At 39.5% G+C, this 17938-nt stretch overlaps 1 pseudogene; it reads right to left on the reverse strand.

Annotated features, from left to right (window-relative positions):
• Positions 1-664: 664 nt before the first annotated feature.
• LOC133028347 (C-type lectin domain family 4 member M-like) lies at positions 665-5175 on the reverse strand (annotated as a pseudogene).
• Positions 5176-17938: the final 12763 nt, after the last annotated feature.

Here is a 17938-nt window from a genome sequence, read left to right on the forward strand (position 1 = left end):
GCCGTGAACCTTTGTGTAAGATGGTCACACGATATACATTTCTAAGCAAACACTGACTTTGTTTACATGGGCATCAATAGTCCGACATTAACCTGATTAAGACAGCAGTCCAAATCAAACAGTAAACATCCTTTTATGATTACTCAGCCGGAATAAGGTCTTACAGAAGGACATAGCAACAATCAAATTGAGAGTGTATCGCAGCATGTACACAGGAGTTTTTCATAGCATTTTGTGAAATTGACATTCGACAGTTACCAGCTGCTTGAGAATGCGCGTCCTTTTCACAGGATGGCTGCCACTATGAAGAGGGAGGGAGAAAGTAGTATGCTATGCAGTTTAAGAGGAATGGATATTATGAAGGGTCTGGATTGCAAATGCAATGGGGATATTTTCAAAAAGGTTGCGGAAAAGTCCGATGTATGACGCAGTATTAATATTCTTAAGGCAACTCATCTAAACACCATAATCAAATGATTGTCTTATAGTGAATAAATTCAATATTTGGAATATTGGTGTCCATGTAAATTTACAATTCATTATTTACAATGTACTGACAGCAGTCCCCAATGTTTAATCTCTCTATACTAAACAGAATGAATATCAAGATTATAGTTATTAGTGTGCCAATTGTAACCAAAGCACTGCCCATACAGGAAAAACACTACATTTCACAGATCCAGTATTGTTCTGAAGTACAGGTCTGGTCATTCCATTCGCCTTCCCCTGGCGCACGGTGCCAGAACTCCCCACAGTCCTGGTCCGTCCCTTTATAGCTGTTCGGCTGGCCTGCACCCCAGAACCTGTAGAACATAGAGACACAACCACAAAAATATTTAATGCTGCCCTGTCATTGGCTACAAGAAGTAAACATTATTAACTTTTAGTTTGTATATTTAGAGATGTGCGTTGACTTCCTTACGCTAAGGTCAGTGGTGTCCCGTCCACCCATTTCCACTCGCCCTCTACTCCTTCATCAGTCATTCCAATCCAGGCTTGTTTGTCTTTTCCAAACAAGCCATTGATGAAAGTCTATGTGGGAAGCATCGTGCAATTAAAAGTTATTGAGGTATTTATGTTTTCCACAAATGAAGATGCACCAATATTTAAAATACTGACAATATTATACTATCATTTCAGTCATGAAGTTATGCAGAGCAGCCCGAGGTTTGTCTCTTATTCCATTGCTATAAGCTGATCAAATCAATCTATTAAGGAAGTAAATAAGTAAACGGGTAATTTTCTATCAAATATTTTCCTCTTGTGGAAAATAGTGTCAAGTGTCAAATGTACAATAATTCTAGTATCTACAGGACTATAGCATAGTATTATAGTATCAAATGAAGAATTCATATTAAGGGAACTGATAACCACAATTGTGTGAAATATGGTTTGACTGTGTTACTCCGGAGGTATATGCTATTTGTGGGTTCATTGTATGAGCAAACCCTTTCACATACTCCGATATGAAAATGTTAATTCGTTGAACTGTAACAATGTAAAATAATCTCAAATGAATATGGAAACATTTTAGCATGTGGCAGTGCAGATTATCCACATCATGGATTATGATAACTACATTGCTTAGACATACAATATGCACATTTATTTATTACTGTCAATGTAATATGACAATCCCTCCATCGTTACAATAATCATTCCTGTTCCCTTCATCTCTGTCAGATATATGATATAAAATAAAAGTATTTTTCCCTGTTGAATGGGTTGTTTTTTTGTAGTCTCTCCTAACTTTGTCAGAAATTGACCGTAAAATGATCCTAATGATGTTTTACTAGTGTGTTTCATCTAAATTGTAAGAATTGTTGTTTTCCATATCGTCGAATATTATATTTCATTGATTTATATTTACATCTGGAGCACGTCGTCTCCATGGAGGCAGCCATATTTTTGACAGTAGCCCAAACTGGACCAACTAAACTCCTTTTGCGTTTTTTTGACTATTGAATTCTACAATAGGTTCTTTTTCTTGTTTGGAAGGGGACGGTGAGGTGAGGGTTTTTCAGCTGCAACATGAAACTTCACCATTAGATGTCACTTAATTCTACATGCTGATCCTTTAAGGGCAGACTATCACTGCGGTTACATGTGTCCGATTGAAACCCGATTTCTGGCGTTGTCCGGTTTCAATCGAAGATCCATGTCATGTAACTCCACAAATCTAGATTTCTTGTGTCCGACTGAAGTCGGATAACCACCCCCAGATAAGTAGATCGGATTTGGCTGTATATCGGACAACGCGCGCATGTAACTCTGGAAGCTAGACAACAACTGGAGAAGACGTCTTTGCGCATGCTTGAGATCCTGCCCCCCCCTCCCCCCTCCCTCCCTGGCCGTGAACCGGAAGTCGACAGTTAGATAAAATGTCGCTGCCCGGTGCCGGCCGGCAAAAACAAACAAACAAACCATTCTAATCAAATGCGCCGTTCGCAGTACTCCTAGAGTAAACATGCACAACATCATGTAGAGGGACGTAGCTTCACCTTGCTCTCCGTTCGTCATCTTTCTCGCATGCTGAGTTGAAGGCTGTTGTTGTTTTTTGTTGGTAGTGGTGACGAGGTCAAGCGGAAATGGCTGTATCACCACTAGCTGTAATGAAAACAGCGCCACCTATCGTAGCGGGGTATGAAATGCTTTCGGACAAGAGTCGGATTTCTCAGTGCCATGTACCCTGAGATAGAGCAGTTAACCCCCCATGGATAGATAAACCGGGCTTCAGCCGAAATCGGGTTTATGCCATCATGTAAACGTAGTGTATGTTGCATCTTGTTAAATCCTATGAGGCAAACATATTTGTGAATAAGGAATATACAAATTAAATTTGATCTGTTGATCGATGTTCATCACGGAAAAACGCACCATTTCATTTTGGCTTGTGATGATTGCCAGGTCAGCTCCTTTGCTTTGACAGTATTCTCTGCTTTTCTGCCAGGTTTCCGTGCCATTAGAAGTGTAGTAGCAGCTGCACTCGAACTTCTGCCAGCCATTGACACACTTCTTATCTGTACATGTGAGATATTGATTCAACAATAATCAACCAGTGAGACAAGAGTGTAAAAGCGCTGAGATGAAACCTTAACATATAGGATTTTTGGTCAGTTCTTTCTACGTACCTTGCATTGTCTTGTTCATTTTGTCAACTAGGCCCTGGAGATAATCTCTCTCAGCAGTCAGGTTGCTGATTTTCACCATCAGCAGTTCTCCCTCTGCAGTCACATTATTTAAGCTGCTTTCAAGCGCTTTTTTCCCCCGAGCCAACAACACATAATTAGCCCGCAATATGTCTGCTGCCTTTTTAAGAGAGTTGAAAGTTTCCTGAAGAGCGTCTCTTTCTGTCGTTAGGCTTTGATGACTTTTTGCTAGCGTGTCCTTTTCACCGGTAGATGTGTTGTATCTCTCCTGTAAATGTTCTATGTCTTTAATCAAGTCATTGTAACTCATCTGCAGTTTCTCTTTAGATCTGGTGACATTATTGAATTGGTTATGTAAATTGTCCCTCTCCCTGGTCACCGAGTCATGACTACCCTGTAACTCATCTTTACGTTTGACCACTGTGTCATATTGTATTTGTAACAGCTCTTTGGCTGCAGACAAGACATTGTAATTGGTATCCAACCGGCTTTTACTGGCTCTCAGCTGTTCAATGTTTTTGTTCTAAGCACTGTTAGTGGTCTCTAACTGGCTTTGGCTAAGCTTTAGTTTGTCCATTTCTTCGCTCAGCAATTTGTTGTTTGTCTGTATTTGGACTCTCTTTTGAGATAAAAAATTGGTATCTCTCTGTAACTGAATCCGTTTGGCTTCAATATCCTGTTGTTCTTTCTGCACTGACTTCAGGCTGTCCTGCAGGTTCTCTTTCTCTTTGTCGATGACTTTTACATTGTCTTGGTTTTCTCTTTCGACTTTTTGATCTGCCAGAGAGAAGAGATTGTATGTTGTCAATCAATAGATTCAAAAACACATTTTGCCAACTTTTTAAACACACACAAAGACATGTACTCACAGTGGATGCTCTGACCTATGATACCAGCCAGCATGAGAAGACAGAGGAGCCCGAGGCAAACTGTGGCAACCCTGTAGGAGCTGTTCCTCAACACAAACTCTGAGGGAGAGCGGAAACAGAAACTTGAATTTCATGAAGTGATCTAGGGAACTTTTGGTTTTGTGTTTCATCTGGTTTGAATCTGACTGGGATTGCAAAATACTGTCGAGGTACATTTCCATCAAAATTCGTAAACAAAAATCATTGTTAGTAAAAATTTTGTTTTAGAAATATACATCATCATCATATGTCCTTGACAATTGATCTAATTAATCTACAAACAAAATATCGTATACAAACACAAGTGTCTTTATGCTGTAAAAATGTGTACAACATAAAGACAAACTAGATGATCTGTCAAGAGAATAATGGCTATACCTTGAGTTGGGTGATTGAATCATTTCTCACGGCAAAATATTTCACATTATTTCGATTTTTTTCACCAAATGATTTGGAAATTGAATCAGTAAATAAGTAGACAGGAGTGGTTAGTCCTGGAAGTTAGATATCAGAAAACACAAGACACTTAATTCCATGAATGCAACTATTCTATAAATGCTGCTCTGTGATTTGCAATACTGTCCATATTAACCGAATACACAAAAGAAATATAATAAAATATAAATATATATATAAATGTTACAGAACCATATCTGAATATGTTTTATATATATATATATATATATAGATTGGACAACATTACAAATCACTGAGCATTATTTAATTGCATTAATGGGATGAAGATATCTATGCACATATATAAATTGTTTTGATACGTTTCTGGTGATTTGAGAGATTTGTATTCCAATTTTCACTTTACTCTGTGAAATGCTTCTTAAGGTGTTAAATGCTCTGTATTGACTTTTTATTATGACTCCAAATGAATGCTGACGTTGCAAATTTAGCAAAGGTTTAAAAAGATTTAAAAATTGAAAAAGAAACCACATTCAATTTGACTCTCTCGTGGTATACATCATAATCTTGACAATAAGAAATGCTCATATTTCGTTACCTGAATTGCGGGGGCTGCTCCCATCCCCGAGAAATTGCTTATAGCCAATTTTAATTTCTTCAATGTCCATGTTTGTCACAGTCGAAGCATGGTACTGGACAGTCATCTTTGCAATGGAGTCTTACCAGAAAAAAGAAATAGTTGCATTAGATTCTGAAATAGCTCAGTTTTCAGTATAATTCCTATAAAAGCAGTGTCCCTTCATTTACTTTGTTTATTGTGGCCTCCAGTGAGTTTACATTTCCATGTCTTGATTCTAGAAAAAATATGATTTTAAAATTACACTTCCAGAATATATGAGAAACAAATAAACCTCACCTGTGTTTGTTGAGATGATAACAGTCAAAGAATTGTAAGGTGGAGAAATTTGGTTTTGAGCAGTCTCAAAGACTAAAACCAAAACTTCTGTCTTCGTGTAACTTCGCCCAGCACTTTATAAATCTGCATGTTCCCCTTCCCAGAAATTAAGGGCTGGTCAAAAGGCGGAGCGAGAGCCTCATGACTTAATTAATGTTGATTTTGCGAAATCTGATTTCTCTGTTTGATTAATTGGAATAAACACAGGCCACCTTTAAGGCCACATGTGGCACTTAGGTTATTGGGCAACACTTTCTTTGAGATCATTGGTAATAAAGGAATGACACTCACTTGTAATGAAAGCTCAACACAAAAGCAGCAGCAGCACCTATTTGCCGATTCCACAAAATGAAGCCCATAAAAAGGTTTTGAGGAAGAACAGATTTGAGATAGCACAAATATGCTGAATAGGTAGTTTTCATTGCCCTCACTTAGATCACTCCAAGTTTCACTGCAGCATCCATTTCATGTTTAGTTCCAAGTTGATTATATTTCCAGAAACAGGTATGATAAATACAAGAGATTCACTATTGGTTATAGCAGTAAGTCAACGTTGTAGCTGTCTCAGAATGCAAATGTGGCAGTTGACCATGCCAAGGGGCTCTCACCGCAGCAACCAGAGACGAACCATTCAGGTTTTAACATTTTTATTAACTCAAACACACTTCAACAAACATAAATAAAGTTCCACTTAAAGCATCCAGCTTTACAGCTCCGTCTTTTCTAGTGTCTCAGTCTTTCGTGCCTCCGTGTGTCTGAGTTCTTTTGTCTGAGTGTGACCTGAGGCAGCTCAGTTGCTGCCTTTTAAGCGTGAGGACCAATCAGCTAAGAGCTCTAACCTGTCCTGATTGATCCTCTGTGGTGCAGGTGAAAGTTCCAGCCCTCTCACCTCCACAGCAAACATTCCTGTTTAGTTTATGTATCACCAAAATGTCTTCACCCCACAAGTTTCAATCCAAATGAACTTGCACTTAACAGATTAGAAGGCATGTGTTTAATATCATAGTGTATTATCTTTGTTAATCATCATCTTGATAAAATACAAACTACAGTGTAAAAAGACAGAGGATGACACTTCCCACTACTGCTGACAGCAACAACTCTTAGTTTCCTCTGAGCAAGTCAACTTTTTCGCCCTTGAGTGCACTTTTCACATAAACTTTTAACAGGGTTAATGTGTAACCATGAAATGTAGGGTTTAAAGAATGTGAGCATTTAGAAGGAAGGAGAGTCTGAGGAAAGTTAGGAAATATTATTTGAAGTTAAGTTAGAATATTGTAGTCTGTGCTGCTTTGGCTTTTATCTGTCTCCAGGGAGTTTCTCCTCTTTATTAAAATATAATTATATTTACATATAACTAATCTAATCAGTTATACCTTTGAGCTCAAAGTCGATTATGTAATATAAATCCACATACATGGACAATATACTGTGTATTTAGGAACAAATTATTTCATCGTTTATGCAAATAGGGTTATATGAAGTGATAGAAATTAGTCGTCTCATAATAAATGACACAAAAGGTAAAATGTATTTTGCACATCTGTGAAAACATAACATTTTTCATGACAATTCCCCCAAATCGTAAAATCTATACAACAAAATAAATGTTTTCACACAGAGACACTCTGAGCTCTGAATAAGTCACAAAAAAACAAAAAAATAACAGCAAAAGTGGAACTGAGCTTCTTTAATACTGCTAGAGCAGGGATTCCTAGAGTGTGGTGCGCCCCCCACCCCCCTGCAGGTGTCAGCTGCTCTGCCGATGAGGGACAGGGGATGCAGGTGTTGGCTTCACCGCCGACCTTGGGGTAGGAACTAGAGCAGGGAACACTGAATTCACCGCCAGCCTGAGTGCAGGAGCAGGGGACGCTGGATTCCGTCTGTACTTCGCTCTCTGCTCCCGGTATGCGGCAACTAGGTCCTTCACCAGCCGTCCCAGCGCCAGCTCCGCCTGCCGGTCATTGTCTCTGGCAGCGTCGAGCTCCACGTTGGGCGCGGGTTTGGCAGTTGAGCATGCCACAGGGCTTTCATCACAGCAGCCAGAGACAAAACATTCAGGGTTTTAACATTTTTTAACTCAAACACACCTCAACAAATAAAAAAATAAACCTCAACTTAAAGCGACTAGCTTTACAGCTCTGTCTTTTCTAGAGTCTCAGTCCTCTGTGCCTCCATGTGTCTGAGTTCCTTTGAGTGTCCCCTGAGGCAGCTCAGTTGCTGCGTTTAAGCGAGAGGACCAATCAGCTAACACCTCTCACCTGTGCTGACTGATCCTCTGTGGTGCAGGTGAGGTGCTCTCCCACCCCCCTCACCTCCACATGCCAACATCACCAAATTCAGGCCAGGGAGCCATCCGGCCTGATCTACTCCCCACGGACCAGGGGTCTCATTTATAACCATTGCATACGCATAACAGGGCCTGAAACACGCGTACACCACTTCTCACGCAAACGTTGGGATTTATAAAAACAAACTTGACGGGGAAATGTGGGTATTTCCATGCAAACTCTGACCCATGCGTACGAACGTTTAGGAGATGGGACACTGGCGATGCAGATGTGAGTTGGTGAACCGAAGCCAGATTATTGATCCACTCCATCATTTACATTAAAAGCAACAGCTTAGTTTTGCTCGCCCGACGTAACTGTTCCACACAAACCTTTTAATTGAAAAATATATAAAACAACTGACAGTGGTGCGGGGTTCTGCGCGATGTGTGCACGTGAATGTATGGATGAGGAAGAAGAAGAGAGGGTTCAGCGATTTCTGATCAGCTGATATAGATTCTATTGATCTGTGATCCTTTTTTTACTTCAGGCTCCGTTCTTTTTATCGTCTTCACTCTCACTCACTGTATTATCCACAGCAGCGGCAGAGTATCAGTGTATTTTCTTTATTAGTGACATCACTGTTGTCCCATTCTTCACCTCCACCTCACTAACAAACACCTCAATGTCAGTGTCAGAAAGTTTCGCTTCCTCTTCTCATCGCTTGATGCCATGACTCTCTCAGGACTCACGGTGGAAACCCATTGGTCAGCAGCATCATTTAATATTCGTGCCATGCTTTGCATTGACCATTTATGGTTGAAAGTGGGCGTGTGGAGGGCGGATTTGGAGGCAGATCCACGTTTCCAGGTGGACTGTGATTTATAAAGCGAACATTGCGTTCAGGTGTGCGTGCGCACAGTTTTAAAAAATCTGAATTTTCTTTTGCGTACGACATTTCCGGCTTTTGCGCTTACGTACACTTTTAGTATGAATCCTAGGCACTGTTTTATAAATGAGACCCCAAGACGGAAGACAGGCCACCGACTGAGGCTATCCGAAGGTCTCCCCACGTTGGGCAGTTGACAATGCCAGGGGGCTCTCACCACAGCAGCCAGAGACTAATCATTCAGGGTTTTAACATTTTAATATCTCAAAAACAGTTATACAACCAAAATTCAACTTAAAGCGACCAGCTTTACAGCTCCGTCCTTTCTAGAGTCTCAGTCCTCCGTGCCCGGGCGCCCTGGCAACAGGAACAGGGGCTGCAGGCGTCGGCCTCTCAGCTGTAAGTAAAATGTTGTATGTAAGTCTATGCAGGTCAAAATACACTATAACATATACGCTTTTAAGACCTTGATACCTCCTCCATTTCACTCTCATTCAGCTGAACTGAAAAGTAAATTGTTATAGTTACAAACGAACTCATAGCTGCAGGGACGCTAACAGATTAGTGCATTATCTGTGTTAATTATTCTCTTGATAAAATACAAACTACAGTGCAAAAAGACAGAGGATGACACTTTCCCACTTCTGCTGACAGCAACAAGTCTCTGATCAAGTCAACTTAAGTCAAAGTAAGAGGAAGTGAGGAGTCCTGACAGAGCTGATCATCCCTTATACTGTTCTCTTTTCTCATCCCAGCACTTGTTTCACACAGATGACAACAAAATACAAGCCGCAAAATAAAGAGAAGGTTATTTGGTTCAATAGAAAGTTTGCAAAAACAGCAAAAAGAAAAACTGCAGGGCTTTGTGAATATGGGCATAGCAATGTAAGTGAGATTCATTTAAAAATAATTTACTTCTTGGAAGTGACACTGTTTAACACCAGATCAGGTTTTCGCCCTTGAGTTCACTTTTCACAAAAACGTTTCACAGGGTTAATGTGCAACCATGAGCTATAGGGTTTAAAGAATGTGGGCATTTAGGAGGAAGGAGAGTCTATGGAAAGTTAAGAAATATTATTTCGAGTTAAGTTAGAATATTGTAGTCTGTGCTGCTTTGGCTTGTATCTGTCTTCAGGGAGTTTCTCCTCTTTATAAAATATATAATTATACTAACATATAATTAATTTAATCAGTTATACCATTGAGCTCAAATTCAATTATGTAAGACAAATGCACATACATGGTAACATACTGTGTATTTAGTAACAAATTATCTTGCAAATAGGGTTATATGAAGGGATAGTAATTAGTCAGCTCACATTATTGAAATAAAAAGGTCAAATGTATTTTATGTATATATTGCACATCTATCAACACATAACATTTTGGATGGCAAGATAAATGTTTTCACACAGACACTTTTAGCTCTGAATTAGTCACAAAAAACAATAAAAAAACAGCATAAGTTGAAGTGATCTTCTCTAATACTACTGTCAAGTCTTGCCCAACTTGAAATAGACTGGTACATGAGCCCCAAGGACACACAGGAGAACTCTTTCCAACACAGCTCAATATATTTATATATTGAGCTGTGTGAGCTATAATATCCATCAGGTTTCAAGTTTTCAATTTACATTTGTCTGCAATTAAAATACAATGAAACAAAAGACAACACACAGACGTTGCATGATCTAAGAACTGAGCAGGAAAAACACGGAACTTATTTCCGAAAGGAAGGAGAAACCACTTTTACATCATCCAGTGATAATAAACATGCATCACATGCAAACAGCCACTGAACCACAGTGAGCTGCCTCACATATCAACAGAGGAACACAACAGAGCGCCATCCAGTGGCTGAAAATGCAGGGAAGAGAACACCATCAGTGTTAAAACTAACAGCTGGATGCAACATTTACTTTCTCACTAGATATATATATATATATATATATTTGTATCTATATAGATATAGATGTATGAAAATACCTGGCTTGAACTTGTAGTGTGAGGGAAAGCGGGATAATGAGGGATTGCAACAATGCCACCTGGGGAAGTTCACCTCCAGGAAATAATTAAACTATTGTGTGTGCAACAGCCCAGGTTTGTGTACATCACAGGGCAATTAACTTTATTGAACTCTAATGCATAAACCAACAAAAAGCTAAAGGAAAACATTCAGAACACTAATTAACAAATTAAATAAAACACTTCAGACAAGATCAACACAGGGACCGGACTGGGACTTACCACGGCGACGAGAACCAAAGGAAAAGGGGAAGGATTAATAAACTAACCACCCGTGACACTGTAAACCAACAAAACGGGTCCTGAAGAAAACGCCACCACCAGGGATTGGGTCGCCGCCTCAGGCCCACAGTACCTGACCAACAATAAAAAGATAATTAAACCATGTCAGTGTTAAATCCAATGCTGGTGAAAACAACAAGACAACAACTGAACCAAATAAAGACCAACATAAACAACAATGTTAATGGGATTGAATGTTACTAAAAGTTAGGCGTCCCTCCGAGGTGGTCACTCCACGCTTCACCTCAACTCAGAGTGGAGAGCCACAGTGAAAGAGAGATAACTCTTCTTTAAAAGCTGCTCTTCCTTCAGAGCCAGGACAATGTTAGACCAGTTCCATACAAGCCAGAACAGCAGGGCCGTCTGAAGCGTTGTGGCCAATGACGGCCAACGAAGGAGCACGGCCTCTAAAAAGGCGATGAACAAATTTAGTAATTCAAATGACAAAAACAGAATTTCCGTAGTGATGGGACCATACATACCACTCTGTCAAGCTAAGGCACAGCCACAGCAACCCAGGGGTTGAGAGTCTCCACAGCTGAAGCCGAATCCAGCTTGAGCACAACATGCACAACAATCAGCTGGGATAGAGCAGCCACATGTGAAGATCAACTTTTTTTGACATGTTCACACTCAAACATCAGACTTACTTTAATCAAGTTGCTGCTTTAAAGTAAAGGAAATTGCATAATGTTGCTTTAACAACAGATGAATAACAACTCTCCCTGGTCTCAAGCCCCTTTTCCACTGGTTAGACTGGTTTTTAAAACCCACCAACTTAATAACAACAGCAGCAAAACAATGTCCTCATGACGGTAAAAGCTAATTTGCAGCAGACAATAAATACTCGACTGATTTATTGGTTGATAAAAATTGGCAGATATCAGCCTCTCAGTGACGTGTTGCATCAGTGTTTATTTGCTGATCCACACAGAAGAAAAACTTTTTTTTAAAGAATAAGCAGAACATATTCATTCATGTTTTAATAAGGTTTGATGAGATTATTGCAAAAGATAATTCAGAGAAAAAATCTAAAGCTGCAGCACCACCATGTGGCTGATGATGTAGAGCTGCAGGTGGGAGAAAAGCATTCCCACTGAGACAAAGGTTTAAATGTACAACAGAAGAGTTTCCTGCCACAGTAAAACACAAACCTTCTTGTCTTCACTGGAAAGCCGGAGTCATCGGTCAGAAAAGAGACGTCATGTGGAGGAAAAATCCATCAGCTGCAGAGCTTAACTGTGCAAAGACCAGCTGACAACTGCAGACATGTGTAACTGGCTGATGAGACACTGGTGGGACCAAAAGAAAACAAACTCCCACACAGACAGGAAGACAAACTGAGGACACTTAAGGTGAGGGATTTCAAAATAAAACAGGACATATCGACAGAGTCCAGATGGGATTTCAAAGTTTTATAAAGATAAAAGAAAGAACACATTCAATTATGTATTTGAATTATAATCTATTACAGTTCATCACATTTCAAAACAAAAAGCTAAACTGTATATGGAACATAACACACAGCCAGACGATGTCCTTTCTGACATCGTCCTCCCTTGAGTCATTTTTGAATCATAACAAAGATATATATATATGTATGAGTGGAAAACGTCACAGATTGCATTCAAACTTTTGTTGCATGACTGCAGCAAAAATATACGGAAAAAGCTTTTTTTAAGGGCCAATGCCTTTACCGATATCAAGATGAAAAAAACGATCACTTATATAAAATATTGGCAATAAAGCAAAAAGTAAAACAATTTATTTTTTAAATATAATCATAATGCACATTGTTTATCCTGTAAAATAAACCTTTTCACATCGGCGCATATCTTAAAAGGCCCATATCAGTCAATTGAAATATTGAATGTAAACACAAAAGCAAATGGACAACGTCACAGCTCCACAACAGTAAGTTCGCCTCCTGGTGGCTGGCTGCAGTATAGGTCAAATTATCTCAGGAAGAAAGGAAGTTATTGTACCTCTTAAGTAATGTATGTTCAAGTTTTGGGTTGAATTGAATCCGTTTTCGACGTTATAGAAACATGGTGAAACATCATGACTGACAGCTGAGGCTGATTCACGATTGATCGTGTATCGGCAGGACATTGGTCCCAGACCGTTTGTATCTAAGATATTTTGGCTTTGATTCTGAACAGCAATTGTTTCCTCCCAGATGAGAATAATATCTAAACATTGGTGAACTTCATCTTACTGGCCAATAGGCTGATTGCAACAACAAGATAAATATCGGTAAGATGTTCAGCTTTTGAATCGGTGCATCCCTCATTACTTTTTTGTTGTATTCTATTTTTTATCAGCACATATGAACATAAATTGAAGGAGACATTTGCCAGTTTCTCAAAACTCAGTATTTCTCACCAGAAACTGTTAATGTTACGTTAATGTTCGCTCCACTCCGTTGTGGAATTCAAGTTCTTCTTGTCTTTAAAGGAGAGGCAGGGGACTAGTGGCAGAAACTTGGACTACTGGCAGAGAAGGGGTCTCTGGTTCGATGCTGGTTCGACTCCATGGTTCGTCTCCTCGGAGTTTCAACAAAAACTTACCTGGATGGTATAACAACATAAAAGACGAACCTGGATCTGACCAAAAGATCCAAAGACTATTCTCCCTACCCTGTCTAGTGCCCCTGAGCAAGGCACCTTACTCCCCCAACATCTGCTCCCCGGGCGCTGTACATGGCTGCCCACTGCTCTGTGTGTCCTGCACCAGATGGGTCAAAAAAGAGGACTAATTTCCCCATTGCATGAGTGTGTCTGTGCATGTTTGTGCATGTGTGTGGGATAAATAAAGTGTATCTTCTTCTTCTTTAGCAAAACAACTGTAGCTTCCACTGTCGGACTAGGACGCATTGAAAATCCTGTATTCATTGTGTGTTGGAACCATATTTGAGTTGGGTTTCCTCCATTCATACTCCCAATCAGTCAGTACATCTGCAGGTACCTCACACCGGACAGTGATCATCTCACCGCTGAATATCAGCGACCAGTCAGGTTTCAGGGCCACAGACACCTTGTGGGAAACTGATCACAAATAGGAAACAGAAAACCGAAGAAAGTAGAATGGCACTCAGTACAGCTCATACCTCCACCAAACTTTACAGATACCAGTTCTATCATCTTTTCATCAGGGAAAATAATTTAAAAAAAATAACACTACCTTAAAGCAAAACACTATGCAAATGTTTAACCTTAAAGCAGCAGCTTCCAAGTGAATGTAATGATTCTCTGCCTTAATATGGAGGAAGTTTTCTACTTCACTCCCTGAATGTCTGTTCTGTGTAACTCTGGTGCGTGGGTTCCATCTCCTGTGAGAAGAACTGACTGAGAGTCACAGCTTAAACTATCAAAATCGGCTCAGAAGTTATTAAAAATTAGCAGGTGTGGCTGCAGAGGGCGCTGTTGCTCAATAAAAATTACATAATTATGCCCTCCTCTGAGATGCTGATTTCATCATCTGTTTCATTATATCTTAGGATCTGAGCTGCAGAGGAGGCTGAGGTTCTTCTGAACCGGTCGTATCTCCACTCAGCCGCGTTATCCACAGAGCAGTTCAGTGCTACGCTTCCCTTTCCCGTCATGGTTGTGTTATCGGCAGTCAGTCTGGGCCTGGGTTTATTGGCTTGGATTGAGAAAATGAAAGACAAATTTAATGGGGAAAAAAGATTAAAGTGTATGAAGCAGAATTTCACTCAGTAGAGGGCAAAGTTCTGATCCTAAAATGTAAGACAAAAAGGTCTGATAATGAATCTCAAAATGTAATAGGTTCATTGATCCCTACATAGCTAAATGTTTTTGGCCCAGATGTGGCCCAAACTGTCCCACTGTCATCCAGCCCACAGACCTCATGGAATGATGGCACTTGGGCAGTCCACTGCTGTTTGCCAGAGCCGGGCCACAGATAAGCCATAGCAATACTGTTTGTAAACCAGAAGGGCCAAAGGTGGCCCCGATTTGTTATGTGCTGTTTGGGCCATGTTCACCATTCATGGACAACTCAAGGTCCACATCCATATCACACTTTGCCTACAGCACCTGATGTGTGCCAAAAAAAGACCCGGGTTTGATTTAAGGTATTTGGGCCACACCCAGATGCTATCTGGGGATTGGGCGGAAATTGGTTTAGTAGTTTTTACGTAATCCTGCCAAGAAAAACAAAAAGAAAGAGGTGAAGACGTAATGTCCTCGGTGCAGGAATTGAAAGATGATTGGACTTACGTGTTACTCTCAGCTGGAAGGCGTCACTCCACTCTGTTGAGGAATACAAGTCCGCTCTGGCCTTACACCAGTACTCTCCACTGTGGAAAACAGAGGCAGTGCCCAGCCTGTATTCACTGTGTGTGGGAGCTGTGTTTGGACCAGTGGCTGGTTGGTGGGAGCTTGTTGTCCGCCATTCATATTCCCACTGGGTGTCTCCTCCTCCCTGGATCTCACACCTGACAGAGATCGTCTCATCGCTGAATATCTGAGTCCAGTTGTATTGCAGCACGACAAAGCTTCTGTTGGACACTGAACATTCAAACACAAATATAAAACCAACGGAAAGAACTGGTTAATATTGATGCTGATTAGTTCTGTTTTTATCGCAGCCAGACATGAAAGCATGCTACTCACATTTTTTTTTTTTATAATGTCTATGTGAAACAAAGAGCTTAACTTAATGATATAATATGATTGTCTTTCTGTCAGTGTGAAAGGTCGACGTAAGGAACTGAGATCAGGTATTTCAGCTTTGACTGTGGAGACTGAAGGACGCATTTATTTAGAAGAAGAAAAGTGGATTTGTCCGGCTGTCGGCACGATGTGAAAATTAAGTTTCATATTTCTGATTTTATATTTTTGAGTTTTGTTCTATACGTTGGCAGTTTATTCATATAGTCACTAATCTAAGTAACAATATACATGAAGAAAAATGGGATGAAATATACATATTTAAAAAGATAGATAGCATTAAAAAAAATAATTGACTCACATTCAGTGTGTCCACAGGAGAGGAGTGTATTCAGCACTGAAAGAAACATTGGTATCTCATCAGACATTATTAAACCTGGTAAATAATCAAACACAGTAGAGACTCTAGTAATAAGTCTATTATTTAGTACTGTTATATTGTTAAAGCGAGTATGCTAAAAATTGTACAAAAGAATGAAATGAGAATCTTGAGAATCAATAACTCAATGAATAAAAGAAGTTAAAATATCAGTGATCTACTGTGTTTGATCGATTTATTTGAATTCATGTGGATCAAATGATTGTTTCTCTGATAATCATCGGGTATAGTAACTTTAAAGTCTATAATTCCCATTAGAACATCACAATGTTTGATTTGTTTCTAATGTCGTGGAAATGTATCATGAGATTTAAATAATGAGTTTCTCAGACCGGAGTTGCCTTGGAGTTTTAATTATTAGCTCTGCAGAGGGTTACACAGCAAGCAACATGGCTCAGAGTGCAACAAGAAGTTAAAAAGGGAGGTTTTTATACAATGTGATAAACAGGAAACAAAACAGAAAGCAGACAGGACCATCTGCTGTCTTGCATCACTGTTACAAAAAGAGGATTCAAATCCAGAAAACACAGTTGCACAAATAAAGGTCAACAGGAGGTGGAAGACATTGATGTTGTATCAGCTGCACAGAAAACAGTCAAAATAGTAGTAAAGCATTGATCAGTGAAATTTTCCATTACACTAAATCATCTTTACTTATATCAAATTAACCTTACAGGTATAAAATTGGTATTTTTTCAAATAATAAATTTAAAGAAAATAGAATTTCCACTTTCTAACAGTTCTCCAACAATCACAATTTAGTCTTAAATAAAAGTTATTTAATGCATGTAACAAAATACATGCGGCTAGTTACCTCTGCACATAGATAATGACATTTCAGTTTCAGCGGCTGTTGCTGTGGTTGGAGAAAAGTTAAAATGTATTTTATATGTGCATACGTGCATTGTGTGTGTGTGTGTGTGTGTGTGTGTGTGTGTGTGTGTGTGTGTGTGTGTGTGTGTGTGTGTGTGTGTGTGTGTGTGTGTGTGTGTGTGTGCGATAGACTCCCTCTTCCAGGCGGTCTGTGAAGGTAGTCTGGAGAGGAATGAGAGGGATGTCCATGGGAGTGCCAGTAGCTTTCTCAGTATTATGATCGACCATAATGATCTCTAAAAATGCATATATATTCACTGCCACTCCAGCATATTGGACCGAGACCCCAACCTCACTGGTGAGACATGTAAATTGGTAGTGCAAAAAAATGCATGTTCATTTATGACAAGGAAGGCCTGTAATAGAATTATCTTGATCTATTTATGCTCGCAGATAGTTTTAATGATGATTCTGAACATGTATTTTGATCCCGACATTGGGCGAGAGGCGGGGTTCTTCCTAGACAGGTCACTACTGTATCGCAAGGCTGACATACATAGACAAATAACCATTCACACTCAAATTGACACCAATTATCAATTTAAAGTCTTCATTTTATGCATGTCTTGGTAGCGTGGGGGGAAGCCAGAGGAAACCCTGCCAGAAACAGGTAGATAATTTTAAGACCCCAGTTAACCCTGGATTTAGGAAGAGAACGTTTTGAGGTTAGACCACTGACAACTGTACGACCTAGCCGCTGCTCCTTGAAAACAACTGCAATAATGAATACCGTCTAAAGATATAGTGTATAATATCTATACACAATACCTCATGTGCATGTTCCAAGGTTCTTCTACATACTGATGAACTCTCAAAGTGATTTATTTTACAAATTGTAGAAAGTGAATTATTAAATCAGGAATCAGTTGATTGTATGCTTGAAAATATAAAATGTATTTATTTATAATGCAACATGTTTTAAAAAAGGAATTGAAAGCACAGCACAGACTTTTTTTCACATGTACATCTCAATAGTAATAGCAATATATATTAATGATGCAGTAGTAATAGAATAAGGTATAAGTTTATAACTAAGGCTGTTATCCCTGAATCAGTGTTATGCACATGTGCAGTTTGTCCTAGTGGTCACACAAGAAGCA

This window comes from Limanda limanda, chromosome 2 (genome assembly GCF_963576545.1).
Source record: "Limanda limanda chromosome 2, fLimLim1.1, whole genome shotgun sequence".
Classification (NCBI taxonomy): domain Eukaryota; kingdom Metazoa; phylum Chordata; class Actinopteri; order Pleuronectiformes; family Pleuronectidae; genus Limanda; species Limanda limanda.